At 36.6% G+C, this 19,945-nt stretch overlaps 1 long non-coding RNA gene across 1 annotated transcript in view; it reads right to left on the bottom strand.

Moving 5' to 3' along the window:
• LOC101739571 (uncharacterized) overlaps window positions 1–8,981 on the bottom strand; it is a 58,280-nt gene extending 49,299 nt beyond the window's left edge. The window contains exon 1 of the long non-coding RNA XR_009974847.1: window positions 8,808–8,981. This is a non-coding gene — a long non-coding RNA (uncharacterized LOC101739571). The remainder of the gene's footprint in view (window positions 1–8,807) is intronic.
• Window positions 8,982–19,945: the final 10,964 nt, after the last annotated feature.

The following is a 19,945-nucleotide window of genomic DNA, read 5'->3' as shown; positions in this document are numbered from 1 at the left end:
GGGATTTTAATTTTGTATCTAATTATATCTATCTATATATTAACAACGGTAGGCACCGGCTTGGCTCTGCCCCTGGCATTGCTGAAGTCCATGGGCGACGGTAAACACTCACCATCAGGTGGGCCGTAAGCTCGTCTTCCTACAAGGGCAATAAAAAAAAAGAAAGCTAAAATGACCCCTTAGTATTAAAGCACAGATTCATTGTCTATTAGTCTATAAAGGCACATTATTATAATTAATTTTGACACTGATTCACGACATAAGCCATAGTATATTATCTGTAATGGTATTTTTAGAATGTTTATAACTTTAATCTTACAATAATTAAAAATAAGCCTTAACGGCTTACTTATCTGGTATAATTTTGCTTAAAATAAAATAAAAAGTTCGATTGCGTTAGATCATATTTAATACTTTAAACTTACAAATAAATTTTAATTCCATCCAAATACTTTAGTAATAAAAATGAGTAGTATATGTATGAAGTAGTAAAAAAATAAAACATATATGCAGTTTAAAAACTTAAAAAAAATCACACGATATAATAGCAAACTAAACTAACAATTAATTTCATATTTTTTTTCATCCTGTTGATACTGAACAGGAATGAAAGCGCGCACAACAGAGCGAAGTTATAAAATTATTGCATTATCACCCGTGTTTGATGCGCGTACTAAATTTCAAGTTAAAGGGACTTCCTGGTAAGAAAAAAAGTAAGAAAATTAAGTTTTAGTTAGATATTAAAGGCTTATTTCCAAATTAAATATTGTAATCATGTTTCTATTATATCACCTGAAAAGCGGGTATACGTAAATATGATTACTCACGATAAAAGATAATATGTTATTTTTATCAGCATTGATAATCTAAGGTGACCCCTCGGTCACTTTAAGGACACAATTAATTTTCGCATTGTTAACCAGTTATCACTTCTCAATGATGACCGTTTCCTTACTTTTTTTTTATTGCTTAAATGTGTGGACGAGCTCACAGCACACCTGGTGTTAAATGGTTACTGGAGCCCATAGACATCTACAACGTAAATGCGCCACACACCTTGAGATATAGTTCTAAGGTCTCAGTATAGTCACAACGGCTGCCCCACCCTTCCAACCGAAACGCATTACTGCTTTACGGCAGAAATAGGCGGGGCGGTGGTACCTACCCGTGCGGACTCACAAGAGGTCCTACCATCAGTAATTACGCAAATTATAATTTTGCGGGTTCGATTTTTATTGCACGATGTTATTCCTTCACCGTGGAAGTCAATCGTGAACATTTGTTAAGTACGTATTTCATTAGAAAAATTGGTACCCGCCAGCGGGATTCGAACACCGGTGCATCGCTCGATACGAATGCACCAAACGTCTTATCCTTTAGGCCACGACGACTGTTAAAGCAAGACGAATTGTGAAATATTTATTTTTATATTACGTGCGCCTTTTAATGGAAAATTAATATCACGTACGATTATCTTAATACAAGAGTGGTTTTAAAGTTGGATCGCTGATACAACTGTATTATTCCTAGCGCTATTCATCAATGTTGTATGATTGATTTTTCTCTAGAACATTCTCGATGAATAGTCGGAGAGCTGTAGTAATCCGAAGTCGTTAAATGCTCGCCCGTGCACTTGTGGCGACCTTCAGCCAAACAACGATAAGGCACGTTACGTTTTATGCATAAACAAACGCTGAAACTCGCAACGTTTTGTTTCTGTAAACAAATTGAATTTGTTTTTGACGTCGAGGAATTCGTAGGTCAAGATTTTTTTGATTGGCACATTCCATAAGGTTCTTTAGCGATTTTTTTTCGTTTCTTATTACAGTCTGATAGGCGTGTGTTTATTGATTTTCTTCCCCACTACTTTAAGACACAACTTACTACTTATTTGATTCTAAACATAACGATGTACTTACTGGTGGTAGGACCTCTTGTGAGTCCGCACGGGTAGGTACCACCACCCTGTCTATTTCTGCCGTGAAGCAGTAATGCGTTTCGTTGTAACCATACTGAGACCTCAACTCATATCTCAAGGTGGGTGGCGCATTTACGTTGTCGATGCCTATGGGCTCCAGTAACCACTTAGCACCAGGTGGGCTGTGAGCTCGTCCACCCAACTAAGCAAAATATATATATATATACATATACACACTAGGTATTTTGAACTTTACCCAACAATCGAAAAAATGTACTGACAAAAAATTTGATCATCAATTTTTTACTAGTAAGCTCCGAAAGCGAAAGTGTTTCGTCTTACTGTAAAAAGCTGACAAAGGAATTCGGTGTCCACTTAAAAGCTACTCAGACAGATTAAGGTTGTATTTACACGCGTTTGGAAACTATGATAATGTCAGTACTTTAAAATGAACAAATTGGTTTTAGTTTGAATACAATTTGTCGTTTAATGAGTTAGTTCATTGGAAGGCGCCACTAATGAGTTCGTGTCGTTACATCTCATCTTGAAAATTGTATGGTTCTAACGAAACTATTTTAAAAACTTTCTTAAATTTTAGTAAAGAATCCAATGACTATACTAACTATACTTAGGTACTTAGTAACTATACTTGAGACCTTAGAACTTAAACCTCAAGGTGGGTGGCGCGTTTACGTGATCGATGTCTATGGGCTCCAGTAACCATTTAACACCAGGTGGGCTGTGAGCTCGTCCACCCATCTAAGCAATAAAAAAAATAAAAAATCTTTCTTTGCGCACACAATAAAATCTAACAATCGTCTTTAAAAAGACGAAAAACCGGTTTTTTTTTAATGAAACCATTTACTAAACTCAAACTTTTAACAACGGTTTGCTAGTCTAGTGAACTTCAAAGAGAAAATCTTCCACCGACACCAGTCCTTGCTCAGTAAGCCCAAAGCTCGAAGGTTTTTTTGAACTTGTACGCGAAGCTATCTTGAAAAAGTTATTAGCGTGATTCAGATTTTCGTCAGATTTTTTATTTATTGCTTAAATGGGTGGACGAGCTCACAGCCCACCTGGTGTTAAGTGGTTACCGGAGCCCATAGACATCTACAACGTAAATGCGCCACCCACCTTGAGATATAAGTTCTAAGATCTCAGTATAGTTACAACGGCTGCTCCACCCTTCAAACCGAAACGCATTATTGCTTTACGGCAGAAATAGGCAGGGCGGTGGTACCTACCCATGCGGACTCACAAGAGGTCCTGCCACCAGTAATATTTTTTTTTCTATTATAGAACAGCTACCGCTAGATAGGCAACATCATAGAACGTTTTTCCATTTCCAATGCACCATCCGACCCTTTCCTTATTTATAATATATCACGGCAGAATCAATGCAAGCATATTTCAAAAAAATCATTCAATTCTGAATACTCGACAGGTAACTTATTTTTTATCCACGATCTTCGGCGTCGCCCATGGACATCAGCAATAACAGGGGCACAATCAACCGGCTGTAGCCTTACCTTAAGTATTCTAGTATATCATTACCAGTAATTAATAGAACCACCTGCTTCTACAATTGGCTCAGATATACAAACGTAGCGGTCATGAACTTGGCATCGAAGGGCAAGTTCGGATTTTATAGGCGCAGTTACGTAATTAGAGACCGTGTGCGCCGGAATATGTGCCAGGTGGAGAAATACATTCGAGGGCCGGTCGTGAGGCTATTAAAAGTTGAGACATTGTTTTGAGATGCAATATCGGTGGACTACATTTATCGGGAGATACGAATACGTACATACCTAAACAAATATCAATTATGAACTAGAGGTCCCGCAGTAGTCGAAATTCGACTATAATTAATTGAAATTGTAAGTTTGTACACTATTATGATTGTATTTTATACTTCTATAATCACAAATTTCAACAAGGCTACACTATAAAAAAAATATGAATAAAGACAAACAATATTTAATCTATTTTTAATTTGACCACTGACGTCAATTTTGACAATAAATAGTATGCATGCGTGTGTGCGTCAAATACATGGTATGTAGTGCGTGTAATGTTTTCTTTATTGATTTAATGTATCTTTTATGCATTATTTAAAAAAATATTAGCATTGTGCACTTCTTCACTATATTCTCTATAAGTGTAGAAAATTTCATACTCCTCCGTCCGCGTAATTTTCGTAAAAAGAGATAAAAAGTTTTTGCTTCACGTATTAATATATAGATACACAAAAGAGAAATGTGCGAGTGACGCATAGTTCATCTTCTCTTTAAAATAAGACTTATTTACAATAAAATGTATGCGTTGTTTTTTTTGTATGTAGTAAATGATACTGAATAATCCTACTTATTTTTGTACTAAACACTTTATTTATTACGTACTTTTTTCAAAATTTCATTAATAGAGAATTTCAATCAATTTCAATGATTTTATTACTACTACTCATTTGCTGAAATTCTCGTACAGTATTTTACAATAACCTGTAATTTCACTTATACATGTTCTACTTTTTTTTTTGTTTTTCCTACCTAATCTGGTAACCTAGGGAGCTATGCCAGCGCAACCGGGCGAGTTAGTATATTAGTGTTCGACTAATGAAGGAAATTCCCGTAGACACAACTGACCCACTGAGTTTCTCGCCGGATCTTCTCCGTGGGTCGTGATTCCGATCCGGTAGTAGATTCAACGAAGCACTGCTCCTGCTAGAGCCAATGTTAAGGATTCTCTCAGGTTGAGCCCATCAGTTACTGGTCCGTGCGCAATTAGAGTAACTCCTTAGGTACAATTAGGCAGCGGAAAATAAGTTCCAAATTTGACACTAACGATTCCTATCAAACAAACTGAAAAACAGAAACACATATTGACAGATAAAAGAAAAAACTGTAGTCGATTCTTTGGTCAATGCCTTTTTATGATATACAAGCGGCCCGCTCCGGCTCCGCTCGGGTCTTTAACAAAAATTTCAACGATATTTGACGTTGTTTTATTTTTTTAAATAAAAGAACACTTATTGTGGCATAACTATCATTGTTAGACATATGCTGTCGCGACACTTTTTGTAAATAATAATGTGTTCTACAAAGTCGTAGTACATTATTTTATTCTATCATCAATAGTTTTCGCAGGGCACGCGATCTAAAGAATATTTTAGGTATTTTTTTTACACCTTGGGTTACATTATTGAAGTTTTAGTAGGGATCCCTAATTATTTTCAAAAAACATGCCTATGTTACTCTGGAATAGTGTAGCTTTCAAAGAGTGAAATAATTTTTCAAATCGGTTTAGTAGTTTCGGAGCCTATTCAATACAAACAAATAAACAAATCTTTCCTCTTTATAATATTAGTATAAACTACATTTACCCATAAAGATCAGAATTAATAACAATTGGAACTGCTCAATTAAAAAAATTGTAAATGAGCCTTTAATATTTTAATTTAAATCTATAGAAAGCAACAATTGATTAATTCATACTAAATCGCACACGTGATATTTAAATTCAACTTGGTTTTCGTTCAAAACCGTTTCAAAAGCCCAAGTTGACTTAGAACGGCACGGGAGCTTCAAACAAAAACTATAATCACCGTGTTAAGAGACAATGTAAACACAGCATCGTAGTACCACATCTGTGTTCTCCAAAAACGTGTCTATTTGCTTGCGCCCGTGCATCTCAACAGGGTTGGCACATGCAAATTATAAAAATGATTATTTATTGTCCATCAAAGTAGTTTTCCAAACAAAAGATCAGGAATTGGACAACGGACGTTTAATAATTTTTGGGATAGCATTTGCTAACAGCTGCCCGAGCGCCTCCAAAGGATACCGTTAGGTCTAGGTTATTTGTTGATGGCAGCTCCTTTACGAATCTACTACCGGATCGGAAGCTACCTGTAGTGTAATAGGTTCTGAAATATTCAAATGCACTCAGAACCCCAAAACACGACCATATAGTTTTGCTTGGTTCAGTACATACAGCTTGATTGCTATTCAATTCCATTTTTATATTTTGTCTCTTGGCATAACACAGTCATTTTCGACAATCGACCGAGGTCATGGTAATAGGGTACATCGGAATCGAAATGATACCGATAAAAATATATAGACAAAGCATATTTCAGGGAAATTTATCCGTGGTGGTCGTCTACCTAATGATATGGAATTAGCAAAACATTTATTTCATAGTATTTTTAATTTCTTAATAATAATTAATCGCTATTGTTTCCCCGCAGTGACCCAACCCTATCATCCAGTATAGTACCGAATCTAGCCATGCCGTTGACCTCTCGGCACATGTCGCATTTCCGGAAACCATCATTTCCCACGAATTTTAATGTTATCTAATCTTAATTAAACAGATTTATGGAGATTTTTCTTTACTCCACCACGAACGTTGACTTTATCATTTATTTACAAATTAAATTACGTTGCATTATTAGTATTCGTATCGATGAACGCTTGAATTGTATCACAAACTAATGGAAATAAATATTTATAGATTTTTGATACTACTCACGCGCCACCTGTCTTACTTTAACGGTACCTACTGTCACAGACACCATTCTTTTTTTTATTATTGCAGGATTGCTGGTGGCCCGGAGGCCTTTCCAGCCGGCCGACTTTATGAAGGCGTCGTGGTCTAACGGATAAGACGTCCGGTGCATTCGCGTTGAGCGCGATGCACCAGTGTTCGAATCCCGCAGGCGGGTACCAATTTTTCTAATGAAATACGTACTCAACAAAAATGTTCACGATTGACTTCCACGGTGAAAGAATAACATCGTGTAATAAAAGTGAAACCCGCAAAATTCTAATTTGCGTAATTACTGGTGGTAGGACCTGTTGTGAGTCCGCGCGGGTAGGTACCACCGCCCTGTCTATTTCTGCCGTGAAGCAGTAATGCGTTTCGGTTTGAAGGGTGGGGCAGCCGTTGTAACTATACTGAGACCTTACAACTTATATCTCAAGGTGGGTGGCGCATTTACGTTGTAGATGTCTATGGGCTCCAGTAACCACTTAACACCAGGTGGACTGTGAGCTCGTCCACACATCTAAGCAATAAAAAAATAAAAAAAGTTTCACCAGGACAGGTGGGCGAGCAAAGGCTCAGCCAAGAGGGGTGGGATTTGCTAACAGCTGCCCGAGCGCCTCCAAAAGAGACCTAACAGCTCAAGAGCAGCTGCTTCGCGAATGAATATACTACCGGATCGGAATCGCGACCCGCTGAGAAGATCCGGCGAGAAACTCAGCGAGCTGATTCATGGGTTAGGTTGCACGTCGAACTCTTTGTCGAGTTCGACGAGTATGGTTACCGGGGTCCCTAAGCCTGCTTCTAGTGTTAGAACTGAAGGCGTCTAATGCAAAGGTTATTGGATCTGATGGATCCGTAAGTACGTGTCTAAGGCGTTGGCAGTGACTGGCTCCTGCGTGATCAGTATTCGGGGAGTAGTCAGCGGCGGCAACGATAAGGCGATTATCATGACAAGACATGATTCCTGAAGTGTTCACAGCAAAATTGCCTGGTCGACATCGCTGCGCCATTTTGAGAAGGCGGCACGACATGAGAACCCTTCATCGTAGCCGCTGGAAACTACATACCCGACCCAGTAGACCGAATGGTAAACCGTCGACGTCGCCCAAAGCACGTCATTACGGATCCTCCTGATCCATTAACGGTGCTTTTAGGCACCACAAGCACCGGTCACCATCCTCGTTGAACCATTCGCTTGCGACGAAGGGCTCGACGAGCGAACTAACCCATAGACACAGCCCACTGAGTTTCTCGCCGGATCTTCTCAGTGGGTCGCGTTTCCGATCCGGTGGTAGATTCTGCGAAGCACGGCTCTTGCTAGGGTCAGTGTTAGCAACTCTCCGGTTGAGCCCCGCGAGCTCACCTACAAACGTTAGGGTGAAGCTGAAATAGCCTCTCAAGGCTATCAGCATAGGTAGGAAAAAAAAAAAATTTACGTAAAGTCTGTGGCTACGAACAAGAGTTACTATCACATGCATACTATTTGATAATGTTTTCATATCCAGTTATGGAAACGTAAAAGAAAACAGAAGCACAGATAATTTTTTGATATCTTTTGGTTCGCTGAAAACTGCATACTAATAAAATTGTTTCAGCGGTTGTAGAGCACATGCACTAAATGCAAACAAAAAGACTATTTTTTATTTTATTCAAACACAATTCTAAAATAATCTTACTTATATATTGAAATAAAAATAGAATTAATAAAACAGTTGTACATGTAATGTAACTTTTTTTTAAAATGTATTTTACAGAAGATTTTTGATATATAAATAAATCTTTTTCTTAATTATTATTATAAATCAATAACTATCGTAACTGTAATTTTAAAAAATGCAAAAAAAAGTTAAGTTCCTAATAGTCCTCTATAAAAAAACATCGCTTAAAAATAAATGTGAGATTAAAACCCAGAAGTGTTTTTGTTTTCTTAAATAAAACATCTACGAATCGCGAAATTAGAATTTTTGAAACTCCCTTTATTAATTCCAGAATTGTCTTTAACTAAGTTTCGTCTAAATATTCTCTTAAACATGCCACTTTTAAACTATAAAGTAACACGAATGAATACTATTTCTTAGTGAAGACGTTCATAGCAAAAATTTTTAATCATTCGATATTCAAAGCGCCGCTTAAAATTTTCTTGTTGCAATATGTTAAGGCATATTTCAAGATTTTCCACTACGTTCAAATCGTATTAGAATTTCACATATTTTTTCTTAATTTATCAACATAAAAAAGTCGCAGAACTCTCACTCTCAAGTTATATTTTCACTGCTCTTACTTTCTGTTAAACAATGTAGTATTTAGTCGCGGTTAAATAATTTTAAATTGAAATAAAACTTACCAACGATAATAAAAAATCCTATGGCAATTTTCTCTTCAGTCCCACAGGCAACGGAGTTACTAATTTGGTGGTATTTTTACGTTCGATTTTTAAAATTTTAAATAGGGCGGGAAATCAGTGCGCATGCGTTGATAGAGCGCGCGCTCTGTTCGAACTGACAGATGCCCGCGCGTACTCATCAGCTGATTCAAATACTCACCCCATTTCCAAGGAGATAAAGCCTTTATTATTGCGCGGTACAGTTTAAATTAGGTTTTCAAAACCAAGCAAAGCGTTTTACAACAATATCCATTATGCAGTTCTGTAATTTAGGTGCATTTTCGTATTGTAATTGCGTTAAGTCGTTGAAATTTATTTATTTCGTCTTCTCGCATTAAAACTGTATAATCTCAAAACTTACCTACTAATTTTACAAGAGAGCGTTTTAAAGGTCTAACATGTGATCTTTTTAATTTTAATCATCTTTGCAACATTTATTTTTTAATTTTTATAATGTAACTTATCTTTCTTTTAAAGTAAGACAAAATTATGTATTAATTTTGTTATAGTAGTCAAAATATAGTTAAATAAAAAACAACTAAACTACGCTCTTTTGACAGTATTTATAATAAAAATACTGGTGATACTAAATGATTCCATATTAATTCAATTTCGAATATTTTTGGAAATTGTACACTTTTAATGCGAAAAGACGATTTCATTTAAAAATACTGTTACGGATGCGACACTTTACAATTATTACAAACGTTTTGTGATAAGCGTAATGCACATGTAAACAGCAGTCAATCTATTACCTATATATGATCTAATGTCATGAGTGTATTCGTTGTGTTAAATCTAGATTTAGGTAAATAAAACGTGGAAGTAACTTTAATAATCTAACAAATTCTACGCCTGAACTCATAATACTAAATGTTTTCTTTCCAAATCGAAATTACTTATATATCATTAATTTTCCTCTAATCTTATATAGTATTTTTATTTAAAGTAAACTTTTACGCTACAACATCATTACTATCTTCCTCTGTCATTGAAAACGAAAACAATTTCGTTTTCAACCCACACTTTACTTTTTTCCGCTTTTTACCTCAAGATGGCGTCCGATTAGTTACACTTTTTAATACGATGACGTTACTTTTTTCAATATTGTGACGTATCATTCCAAAGCACTTTTTTTCTGATTGTTTATCTGTAATAATAATGCAACCGTGCTATATTCAAGATAGTCAAACGCTAATCCAATTTTTAGCGCATAATCTGTAATCTAAATTTCATAACCCATCTGATGTTAGCTGGTTACTAGGGCCCATGGGCATTGCAACCTGAATGAAGCCATCTACGAGCAGACTTGAGGTTTATATCTCAATTATTTAATATCATAATTCCGCATATATTACAATTTTAGCAGATTTGATTTTTATTACACGATGCTATTCTTTTCTAAGTAAATTTTTCAATAAAAAAGTTGATACGTGCCTGCGAGATTCGAACATGGACACAGTCTCATCGCGCGATACGCGTGCACTGGCTGTTTTATCCTTTAGGCCACGACGATTTCAAATCCCTGTCCCGTCCTTCTAACTAAAACGAGTAAAGTGTTCGCAGCAGAACTGAATAGGACAGTGTTACCTAGCCTACCCTTCATGATAGGCACTAAAATTCATTTTTTTTTTAAATATCCATGATTAACATGTCAAAACATATTGTGACACTTGAAAAGTAAGCAACAAATTAAAAACCCTCATTCATAACATGACAATTCAAAATCTCTTAAAGCATATTTTATTTAATTATCCGGTTAATAATTATCCGGCTTGAAGTCGTCGTGGCCTAAAGGATAAGACGTCCGGTGCATTCGTATCTAGCGATGCACCGGTGTTCGAATCCCGCAGGCGGGTACCATTGTTTCTAATGAAATACGTACTCAACAAATGTTCACGATTGACCTCCACGGTGAAGTAATAGCATCTTGTAATAAAAATCAAATCTGCAAAATTATAATTTGCGTAATTACCGGTGATAGGACCTCTTGTTAGTCCGCACGGGTAGATACCACCACCCTGCCTATTTCTGCCGTGAAGCAGTAATGCGTTATGATTTGAAAGGTGGGGCAGCCGTTGTAGACTTACTGTCTGTACTGAGACCTTAAAACTTATATCTCAAGGTGGGTGACGCATTTACGTTGTAGATGTCTATGGGCTCCAGTAACCACTTAACATCAGGTGGACTGTGAGCTCGTCCACCCATTTAAGCTATAAAAAATAAAATAAAATATCCACCCCTTTATTGGTAATAATAATGTGAATGTACGTAAAAGATGTACCTAAGATCTTTAATTTTTCTTATCGTAAGCAATCAATAATGTGTACGTAGCTTAGCTGTGGTTAAAATTTTATTTTCCTGGTTGTATCTAATTAAAAACATTAAATCCACGCTTAGCATTATTAATGCGAAAGTAAGTTTGTTTGTTCCGCTTTCGCGTCTTAATCTACTCCACTGATCACTACGAAAATACAAAAATTTGCATACGCGTTGTCATAGATACAAAAATAGGGTACATTTAAAAGAAAAGGATTATTTGCGAGGGATTTGTTTTTTAAATCAAAGCAAAGCTGGGTTTGTTACTATTACAAACACAAAATAAGTGCTTCATACTCAAAAGCTTACGACACGAATAGTCATTTAAATGTAACAATCTGTATGTAATAATTGTTACGCTTATAGGATGCCGAATACTGATCCTAGCTCAAACTTAAATAATTTAAATAAACTTAAATATAAATAAATATTTTATTCTTATGGAACATTCTCAAACATTTTATTTTAATTTTAAGCATGCTATAAAGACTTAATCAATGATTTTAAGCAACATATTCCTTTAAATATCGTGTTAAATAAACATATTTTAGCTATACAAACTCATGCCAATTTGCATGCAACTATTCATTACATATGCGGTTTGCGCGATGACCTCAGAGATCATATATCGATATAAAGAAATATTTATTCTGATCTATTGAACTGTGACTCTCAGCTAGTCGCACACATGCGCGGAATGCACTTCGTATGTGTTGTGCACATATGTATATGTGTTCACACTTAAATGTGCATTTATATAATACAAGCGGCACGCTCCGGCTCCGCTCGGGTCTTTAAAATTTCAACGATATTTGACGTTGTTTTATTTTTTAAAATAAAAGAACACTTATTGCGGCATAACTATAATAGTTAGACAATTGCTGTCGCGACACTTTTTGTAAATAATAATGTGTTCTACAAAGTCGTAGTACATTATTTTATTCTATCATCAATAGTTTTCGCAGGGCACGCGATGTAATTGTACATTATTGGAGTTTTAGTAAGAATCCCTAATTGTTTTCAAAAAAGATTATACATAGCCTGTGACTCGAGAATAGTGTAGCTTCCAAACAGAGCAAGAATTTTTCAAATCGGTTCAGTAGTTTCGGAGCCAAACAAATCTTTCCTCTTTATAATATTAGCATAGATGAAAAATATTTTGAATTTGCTGTGTACAAGGTTTGAATGAACAAATTATATTGTGCTAACTCGGTAAACAGAAAATAAGAAGAAGACGGTAGAAGAATATATGTAATTGGTTTAAATCGAAAATAAATAATATTGTATATAGTTTGTGAATATTAAAACTAAGGTACCACTACCAGCTATCTTTCGGCGCGCACTGCGGTACCGTAAGTTTCGTGTAGTCGGTGTGGTGCAGCTCGATGGGGTTTAGTCGTTAGTCGGTTCTGCGGAGCAAGTGCCTCGCGTGCCTTTTCTTCAAGGCGTAGTCTTCTGTGAAAAATTGGGGGAGGTGGACGACCTCGGTCCTTCTCTTCTCCCCTTCTTCCTCTCAAGAGGCGCCGGGGTCCGATAACCCGGTCCGTTACCCCCCTCGACCGGGTATACATAAATGGATTCCCCAGCACTAAAAAAAAAAGGTACCCGCGATCTTCTGTTATAATCTTATCTCTTTATATCCATTTATTATCTTGATAAACTGAATTTCACATTAAAGCGATCCAAGTGTTCGTCCGCACGTCACAATCTTACACAAATGACAACTGAATAATAAATATATCAAGAGGTGAAAGGCTATTTGGTTTAAGCGACATTTTTGCAACTTTACAGGAGAGCCATTTAAAGTTTAAAGTATCATAACAAAAAAACTTCTACAACTATTTCAATGGAGTAAACTTAATTGAAATTCAATTGAAAACATTGAACTGTTGATGCTAATACCAAATAAAACGCACATTTAATTACAAAGACGTCACGTAATAAGCGAAATATCGCTTAAACCCTTTCACCCCTCGATATGTAGTTAAAATAACACATCCAAACAACAATCCGAACTAAAAATTTAAATAAACACCTTGTGTACCTTGGTGATCCTGGTCAGGATATTAAGCTAAAATAAAAAATATATTGTATTATTATTGATCGATACGTATTCAAATTTTCAAGTTAATCAGACGTCTTGAAAGTAGTAAAAATTAGAAAGATTCCGTAACATACATAAATAGGTGAAGGTCTATCTAATTAAGCTGTTTTAAAAAGAATTGTGTGACACCAATCCCACATCGTCAATCTTGAACTGCCTTATAAGGGTTGAGTATGAAGAAAAAAATGGTAAACAGTCGACGTCGCCCTAGATACAGCCCACTGAGTTTCTCGCCGGATCCTCTCAGTGGGTCGCGTTTCCGATCCGGTGGTAGATTTTGCGAAGCACTGCTCATGCTAGGGTCAGCGTTAGCAACACTCTCGGCTTAAGCCCCGTGAGCTCACCTACACGTCAAGGAGAAGTTGAAATAGCCTCCCAAGGCTAACAGCATAGATAGAAAAGAAGAAAAAAAATCACATTCTTCGGCATTCGTGTTAAATCAAAGTGAGGACGTCCATAACAACCCATTACGGTAGGCAGGGGGGTGCGTAGCTCCTTGCCGTCACGGTACACGGGCGACAACAATGGGATACTGCCCGACTTATTTTTTATAAACATCACCTAATTTAAATGAGTACAACTATGTACCTACTCGTATCGTTAGCTCTTTAGGTAACCATTTTTTTCGATCAAAACACAGACACAGACGCACACGGGGTATGAAAAAAAAGATCCTGAATGAAATTTATAATTGTTAGTGGTTCTGTCTAATATGATACAAAGTCAGATTCATTTAATCACTGGAGGTAAGGTATTTATACTATATAGTTAGTATAATTTAAAGTGAATATATGTTTTTGTTTTATATGTATATCATATTGGTTCATATAATATATATAATCTAAATAAATAGATTACATATATAATATATTTTGTAATTATCTAAGTATACTTTTATTTGTCCTTAATCAGGTATATTATTGGATACGCCAGTTTCGTATATCATCTCCATCCAATGGTTGAGTGGAAGAGATCGATTTGAACGGTATATCCGCCCATGTTCTTTAGTTTTAAGTTTGATTTTCCTCATTTACTTTTACTGTGTATTGTCGCTATTTTGCTGTACCTAAGTGCACTAAAGTTTTTGGTAATGAGAGTCCCAGTGCAAGTTACCTCCGTCGTACTAATTCTGCCGCATAGCAAGCCAAACGAAACCTAGCAAGACTGTCAGTTCGTTAATCAAAAGATTCAAAAATAATAAAATAATTTTCCTTACTAATTCCTATATCGTTGTAATATATTCAAGATATCAGAAAATGTTCCGCATACCATTATATCTACTCAAATAGAACAGTAAATTGATTAATAGGTATTCAACTGAGAAATGCAGTTGTGTTGATAAGAGTGCGTTGAACTCGCAAGACACAAGTACAAGATAAGTACACATCATTATCATAAATATGTAATACATAATGTACCTACCAGTAATTCTTTCGATTCGTTCTTAATATTTCTTCCATTGGTTGTCTCTTCCCAACTAGAATCAACATTGATATTTCTTCAGTACTTACACACCAGACCCAAACCACAGGACAAAGCAAAGCCGCCGTGACCCCAAACATGTCCTATTGAATCCTCCTGATTCACTTTCTATGTTGTTAGGTACTCCAACCACCGGTCACGAAACTCGTAGAAAAAAGTTCGACGTGCAACCTAGTCCATAAACGTTAAGTGTAAGTAGGTACAAAATAAATTACATATAAATCTAGTATAAGTTCTATATATAGTAGATGATACTTAATCTGGTGGTAAATTCTGCAAAGCACCGCTCTTACTAGGGTCAGTGTTAGCAACTTCGCCAAGTTTGAGCCCCGTGAGCTCACCTACTCGTCCTTTGCCGTGGTTTGCGACGAAGGGCCCGACGAGTAAATCAACCCATAGACACAGCTCACTGAGTTTCTCGCCGGATCTTCTCAGTGAATCAGGATTCTGATCCGGTGGTAGATTTAGCAAAGCACTGCTCTTGCTAGTGCCAACAAGTGCTCCCAAGTTGAGCCTCGTGAGCTCACGTACTAGTCGGCGCATATTTGAAATAGCCTCTTGCGCTATCAACGATTACGTAGGAGGAAAAGAGGTATGTACTAAAAATGTATATAATTTCCTCAAATACCTCTTACATTATACTTCACTCCGAATATTATTTTTATACTAGAACCTTTCAAATATGTATTTCGTCCTTTTCTACGTCTCATTTGAAATAAATGAAAAAGAAAGTTCGGACTCGGCTTTCTTAAAACCTTGCTAGGAAGACATGGAAAAAGCATAGTAAACCTCCAACCCCACTTTGGGTGTAAAACTCTTTACAGGATCTAAGGTATACTGTAAACCGAACGCAGGCGACATTTAAGATGTGATCCTTATAGTCTCCCACCACTTAACTGTAGGCTGTGAGCTCCATTACCCATCGAGAGCAATATTAAAAGTGCATAATCTCAAAATTTCCATACTGTTTGCTTAAGAGGTAAAAGGAGAAAAATATACAATTTGGTGCAATTTTTTTATTGCTCTAAGAGGCCTGGTAAGCTCATGGTGGACTTGGTGTTAGTTCATACCGAAATCCATTAACATCATAACCACTCATGATACAATGGCTTAACCCCATCTAACGGATGGTGAATTTGCGGCACGTTTTCTGCAGGAAGGTGGTAAAGTGAGGTGATAATCAATGGGAATGCGAGAGCACCAGAAGCTATTACGGATTTCAGAACGTTATTACTTTTATCATAGACCATAACAGCAGAAACAAGATAGACGCCGCTCTGCCACGCTCACTTAACACAAACACTGAACAGACAAAAAGGTTGTTTTCAAAGGGATATCAATAAATCTTCCTCTCGAGTACTTGTCATTTAGAAGACAATGGCTTCAAATACGTCAAGGGTAGGAACGTTGCTGCTCACAAAGGAAATCTCATTAAGGAAGCAGTACATGCAGTAGATACGGAACTAAAAAAATAATAACATAGGATTTGGGAGGGCATTGGCCTGAGGGCGGACCCACTCCGAACATCTGACGGTCCGGTTCTAAGAAACATGTTTTGAATAGATCACAGATCATCGTGAGAGCATTCCTGTTTACTATATGTGGGTAGTTACGTTATTTTGTATAAAATGCTCTGTGAGGCACGTTACTTTCTCAACACTACCTTATAAGGTGCTCGAGTAATTCTTAAATATATATGTATAAGGGCTTACTTTATTTGGTTTGTCATGTGAGGTTTACAAGGAACTGAAATAGATATTCTGTACGAAGCTTTAATACCCGCAGGTTCTAAGGTTTTTTCTAGCTCATTTCCACTACGAAAACGGAGACAACTGTATTAAAATACAATTGAATTTCTGACGGTATGTCAACGACAAGAAGTATACTATAATGATGTCTACGGACTCCAGCCACCGTTTAAGTCCGGGTGGATTGTGAGCTCGCATCTACCTACACAGAGCAATAGAAATTGATAATAACTAGTTTTTCAGGATGTTTTTTCTTTCTTATAATTCTGTTAATTAAATAAATATTTTTGGACTATGAATTTTGCGAGAGGATGTTTTCAGTATTTAGAAAGGAGGGATGAGTTTATGAAGTAATATATTTACCCGACATTCATCCCCGCTGTGACATATATGCAGCCAGGATCTAAATCGGTGATATGAAAAAGCTCTGAACGATGAACTACAGGCTATCCAATGGAAAGCTAATTTATCTTTTACCTCGCAACGAACTTATTCAGAAGCCATTGGAAGTCGTAGGAATTTAGGTTCTAACTTCTCTGTGCGTAAAGCGTGAGCCTGTAATATCGCTTTACTAAAAACTGAAATGAGATACATGAGAGCCATGCGGAAGCGATGGCTATCCATGGTACGCAAGATACAGGCTTGGCTCCAATAGAATTTTAAATCATATTATTATATAAATATTGTAGTCGAAGTCACGGAAAAAAGTGGTGGTTCCAGTCCTAAAGAGAAGATAAACTGTTATTTCAATGCTATTGTTTAGCTCATACGTCTCAAGAGGGTCTCAGAAATCAGGATATGGGCATTGATTACCAATAAATCTAAGGCTTAATCTGAGCTCGTCTACCTAACATGCTACTAGAACTATACAAAGTAATTTAAAACTTTAGGGTAGGAATCAAGATAAATTTTCGGAAATCGTCTGATTGACTAACTGGGTTAAAGGTTACATTGATTAGTTTTAATTCTGTCAGGGCATCCAACTGTGATACTGCTAATAAGACTACAAGCTTCTGTAATACAAACTAACTATACTGAGACTTTAGAACTTATATCTCAACGTGGGTGGTGCATTGACGTATGTCTATGGGCTCCAGTAACCACTTAACACCAGGTGGGCTGTGAGCTCATCCATGTGAAAGTTAAATTATATAGGTAATAATTTTCTAATGAGCTACATCGCTTGTGATTGTGGGTTCTATATAATATAAAATTCGAATAATGGATGTACACAAATCAAATCCACTACCCCAATTTCATGTAGATAACATTTTGTTCGTGACCACAAACAGCTCAGACCTTATTGACCAAATTTCCGGTACAAACAGCTGCACAAAACAAAACCGAACTAAACCATCCGCTTATTTCGAAATGCATCTAAAGAAATAGTCAAATGAGCCGGACTAATGAGTGCATATTGTTTTTAATGAAGTGCATTGACCCCGACCACGTGTGGACTATGAAACACGTGTGATCGTTTCTTTTATAGTAAAATCTTTGTGCGATCACTCCTTTCTTGAAGTTTTCTAAGCTGTAAATTTTGTGAGGAGGGACCTTAATTTAATCGGACAAGATAAACTGTGGAGCGGCACTTTGCATAATATTTTTTTATTTTTTTTATTTTTGAACTATTTCTCACAATAGACATTAAATAACAACATTTATTGAACTCATAATATTTAAATACGTCAATTTTTTTTAATATTATGGTATCAGAGACTATAAAATGTAAATTTATCATATAAAATCATTGTCCGACATAGAGAATATTGCATTGCGTTATCATTGAATAACAATGAAATTAAATTATTGGTCAACAATAGCTTTAAGGTAGTGTAAAATGGTAATTATTTAATATTGTCTCCACAAAATTATGAAGTAAATATTAATTGACATATACCTAGTCAGGTCATAAATTTTGTCACATGTTTAATGTAAAATAATTGAAACAAGTTTATTCATTATGTAACCATTCATATAACAAAATGAACTTAACAAAACATAGATTCTTATGACACTAAAGTTTATTCAAAATGACCTGCGTGATTTTGAATACAGGCCTTCAATCTGCGCGGCCAGTCGTCTATCGCAGCACGAACGAGGTCCATGTCAATATCGGCGGCTGCCTTAATCAAGGATGTCTTGAGTGACTCCAAATTGGGATGAGGCTTTGAGCACGCCTTTTCCTCCAAGTGTTGCCATATCTTGTAATCTAACGGATTCAAATCTGGACTGGAGGAGGGCCAGTCTTCGTGCCGGATGAAGTCGATTTCACGCGCCGCCAGCCAGTCTTGTGTGCTCTTCGCTCTATGAGCTGGCGCCGAATCTTGTTGGAATACCCAGTGCCTGTTATTGAACATGGTATGAGAAACAGGTTCCACAAGGTTCGTCAGGACTGTATTTTGATACACAAATGCATTCGTTTTTACACCTTTCTCACAAAAATGTACCTCTGTTAAGCCCCAATAAGAAACTCCCAACCATACCATGAGCGAGGATGGAAAATGACCTCGTTGGACACGCGGAATACGGTTGCTCGCTTCTTCACTACTGTGTGCGTACACCTTATCATTTTGTTTGTTGTAGCTTTCTTCTACGGTAAAACATTTTTCATCCGAAAAATGAATTTCCCGATATTTTTTTCCCGCGTACCGTTTCAACAAAGCGCGGCATCTCTTCAGTCTCAGGTCCATTAGACGAGCATTCAAACGATGTCCTGTTTTTCTTCGATATGCACGAAACCCTAAGGCTTCATTTAACACCCTTTTCACCGTGATTCTGCTTAACCCCATCTGAAGGGCCAACAGTTTCTGCTTACGTTTGGGATTTCTTTGAATTCGCGCCTTCACAGCTTTTATCACTGCTGGAGTCCTAACAGACCGAGGGCGACCACTTCTTGACCTGTCATCTACACTAGAGTCTTCATTGTATCGTTTGATGGTACGATAAACGAATCTTTTGGTTATATTCAAATTTTTCAGTATGTTAAAAATTTGAATTGGCGCGTAACCGCAACGATGCAACGCAATAACTGCAACACGGTCTTCTTTAAGCGTCTACTCCATATTTAAAAATGAGTAAAATTCTAAAACTATACATTTTTATTTTCATGAACAATTCGAAATTCGAATTCAATAAACTTTTTTGTGACCAGCATTCTAAAAGAAAAGTTTTTACTGTGTGACAATACTTATGACCTGACTAGTTATATATTGACTTTAGTAAAGATGAAACAATAATAGTGTTACGTATCCAGGTCATTGATCATGCAACATGTTTTCTCCTTCCATATTCCTCTATCATATACCATTTCTTCGCTCACGCCCACTTACACCTATCGTCTTTCACGCAATCCGTCCATTTCTTCTTAGGTCTACCTCTTCCTCTATATCCTTCCACATTCATAGTTAACACTCTCTTACCAATCTCATTTTCATTCGTCTCGT

Source organism: Bombyx mori, chromosome 14, assembly GCF_030269925.1.
Source record: "Bombyx mori chromosome 14, ASM3026992v2".
NCBI lineage: Eukaryota > Metazoa > Arthropoda > Insecta > Lepidoptera > Bombycidae > Bombyx > Bombyx mori.
This window is presented reverse-complemented; position numbering and strand designations above follow the sequence as displayed.